This window comes from Charadrius vociferus, unplaced genomic scaffold (genome assembly GCF_000708025.1).
Source record: "Charadrius vociferus isolate BGI_N301 unplaced genomic scaffold, ASM70802v2 scaffold370, whole genome shotgun sequence".
NCBI classification, from domain to species: Eukaryota; Metazoa; Chordata; class Aves; order Charadriiformes; family Charadriidae; genus Charadrius; species Charadrius vociferus.
Window position 1 is genome coordinate 970,090 of NW_009646744.1, and position 3,628 is coordinate 973,717.

Genomic DNA, 3,628 nt, shown 5'->3' on the forward strand with positions numbered 1-3,628 from the left:
TGAGGATCAGCATCACTTTTCCCAGCTGGCCCTTTTGGTTTGGGAGCAGTGCCCCTTCCTCTCGCCTAGAATTTTTTTTTGCTGTGTCTGCAGATTTTAAATAGTCCTCTAGTGGGTTTTTCCAAAGTTTAACTAATATGCGCTGTCATCATCTTAGTGTATTTCAATTTAAAAAGAAAAAGAAAAGAGATCCAGACAGGGAGCAAATGGTGATGAATGTGGTAAATGTTTTGCATACAAGTTAGGGTTGAAAACTGGGAATCAGAGTTAAAATCCTTATTCCCTCTTTTCTGGTACTCAAAATTGTGGATTTTAAGAAGTCTGTGAACCTTTCCAGTTTTCAAAATGCAAAGCAGTCCTGGAAATACTGTAACTGCTAATGGGGCGCAGTGGTGCTAAGTGAGTTCAAGCCATCGCTTCTGAAAAGGTATTTACATGCGGACATGCATGAACTCAGCTGGCTTTTTGATGCTTCCCCTCCACCCCCTTTGGTTGTTCTGGTTCCAGTCTGGAGGCAGAATTCACGTTGTTGTGCTGCTCAGTCTTTCTGTAGCGTACCTCGAGTGTTTTCCCGTGTTTCTGAAGAGAGGGAAATCACAAAGTGGTGAAGTTCCGTAACACTGCCTCCTCTGCGACCTGCTCGCCAGCATCCTTCTGCTCTTCTTTCCTCAGCTGTAACCTTGCCAGCTGCTGCAGAGAAGTCCACCTGTGACACTGTGATGTTGTCGTGGTTTGGGCAAAAAACACAGGCAGTAATTTAATGAGACTTTTGTGGGGTTTGGGGGGATTTTCTTTGTTTGGGTTTTTGGTAGTTGTTTTGTTTTAAACAGGTTGCTCTCTAATGCCCATATGACTGTGTTGGGGGTCATGGAGCACCCCGAAGTACCTATTTCGAACCTGTGCGGGTTTCCGTAACGCAACGCAGCTTGCCCGGCCGCGGTCGCTGGCCGTGTCAGCGTGCCCAGGAAGCGGTGCGGGGCAGGAGCGGGACGCAGGGTGGGAGCTGCTTTGGGCGTCTGCCGTGCACCCGCGACTGGGAACCGCACCCACGCTGTTCTCTCAAATATTAAAAATTGCCTTTTGCTTTAAGCACGGAGTAGAGCTGGGCACAGGACGTATTAGTAGTGCCAAAATGCTTTATTACTGATACTTGTGTTGGGAAGACGCATCAAGTAAAAGCTGTGTTTAGAAAATAAGGTGTGCTTGAAGGAGTAAGGGGAAGAGGCAGAGATGCTATCGGTATTTATACAGCGTTGTCATGTGGAAGAGACCTTACTCCTGCGAGCAGTTACAAAAGACCTGAGGGGTTTTGTACAGTGGCCGAGTTCATTATCTCAAACCCTGATGTTCATTTTAGTATGTTACGCAGCAGAATGTGGGAGCCTTGGTTACGATAGGAGGGCCAAGATAAATGTCTTGTGAGACAGTGCAGACAGATGATCTTTCAATACGACTGGAGGAAGTGGCAGTTAAACCTGGGTAATGTATGTGATTAAACTTTTTCTCTCCTTGCTTCTACTGTAGTTCTGTTAAGATGGGAGAAGGAGGTGAACCTTGAAATGAACGTGATCTTTTCCCTTTTGCCTTTTCACTCTTTTAGTTTAGAAGGCACCTCATTAAAACATCGTCTGCTGTTTCAAATTTTATGCAGAGCATATTTATCAGAGAATTTCTGTGAAATGAATCCTTTCTTAATTCTAATGCCGTAGAGTTCATAACACTCAAATGTAATGATGTCTTTTATGAAAGTAAATTAATGTGAGGAAGTCAGAACTATAATAGCCAGATTAATGTTGGATGTCTGAATAACTATTGCTTAATAAAATTTAAACACCAATTGTCTTGGCTTCAAAGTTTAAACAGAAGAACATGTAGGCACAGGAATTCGGTTATTAAGTTTCTGCCCAATTAAACTGTAGAATATTGTTGGGAAACAGTATTAGACTATGCTTGGGTTAGCCTGTGTGGACATGAAAAGGTTGCATGTAAAAATTTTGTGTTCGTGATGCTCCATCTTTGCACCGTGCAAATGCTGGAATCTACCAGCGATGGAAAATTGAAAGGATGCGGCGAATGTCATTGTTTGAGTGTGAGATTGAATTGGGCTGAAGTTTGCCGAGTTGAGATTTGTGTGAGAAACAAAATTGCGTTCCCAGTGAGTGGCAGAGCTCTGCTGAGTTGAGTCTGCTCTCCAGTGCTTTTGGTTTCCTTGTCTTCTCAACTGTAGGGCGTCAGGGCTCGAGCTTGAGATGATGTTAAACAGAGTATCATTGCCTTGGTTCAGAAAACCTCGCGTCCCTGAAGATAGGTTTGGTATTGCAAGATGAAGCAAATAGAAGTACAAAAGCTTGGGAAGGCAGTGTTGAAACTCTGCTTCGCTTAACAGCAGAAATGAACTTTACTTCTGGCTCAGGCTCCGTTGTTGATGAGGAGTACGTTGAGGCTCCTCTGTCTTACCTGACTTGGTGGTGAGGTAGGTGCAGAAAAGGACAATTTTAGTAGTAGATTATGGCTTTGTTGTATCATGGCGTTCCATCTTAGCGATACTCTGGTCCTTTGAGAGTCCCTAACACCACTGTTGGGTCATTTCCTCTGAGATCTGCGCCATCCGCCTGTGCCTTCCCGGTTTCTCTACCATTGCTGAAGGGAGAGGAGTAAAAGGAGGGACTGGAGTTGATGTCCTGTGAGCAGTTCTGCTCACTGGGAAGAAAAAGAGCTGGGAAGTTTGTTTCTGTGTGAGGTTGGTCAGGGGTAGGGGGGAACCAGATTTTTTCATTACCCTGTAATACTTTTGCACGAAAATACTACAATATTTTAAAGGATGGGTAGTTTTGGAACTCTTAAGATCCCTTGAGTAAACGACATCAAACCAGTCTTGCACATTCTTCCTGGATGTAAACAATTTTAAGTTATATTAGTTGTATGTTTTAGAAATGGACTTAAAACTTGGGTTTAAATGGGCTGTATTGCAGCTGAAGTTAGAAATTTCCTCCTTAATTTGACTTGTAAAATCCACTTGCTGGGTGTTAACTTTTACCTTAGTCAAAACACAGTCCTTGCTTCTGTGTGCTGAATCTCGTGTATGATGATGAATATACTCATTTCTCATCTGACCTTGTTTAATGAGATGTTGAGCTTATAGAGCCTCTTGAGTTCTAAAGGATCCCCGAGTCCTCCAGTAGTTAGTGCTGAGTTACAAATCATCACTATAATTCTGAAATCCATCACTGCGGTGTGATGGCTTCTCAAGCAGAAGATGCTGGCTGGTACTTGGCTAACCCGATACAGCTTTGGGGAAGGAAGGGGGAGTCCGGCAGGTAAAACAAAAGAGCGGGGTGTAATTACTTGTATCGTCACTTGACTGAGGCACTGGAATGAACAACGTGCTCTTACAAAAAGCACTGCGAAGTTTTTCTCATCCTAACGGTGATGAGGGATTTGTGTTCGTTTGTCAGAGGAGCAGCGGCAAGTCCAGGCACATAGTGCTTTCTTGGGGATTTCTGCGGTGGTTCGGAGCTGAGTGGGAAGGAGAAGTGCCCACAGCAAGCTGCTAGCTCTGCCCTCCTGGTGGTTCTTGTCAAACATTAACCTGACCTAGGCCAACTAGCTTTTTTTATTTATTTATTTT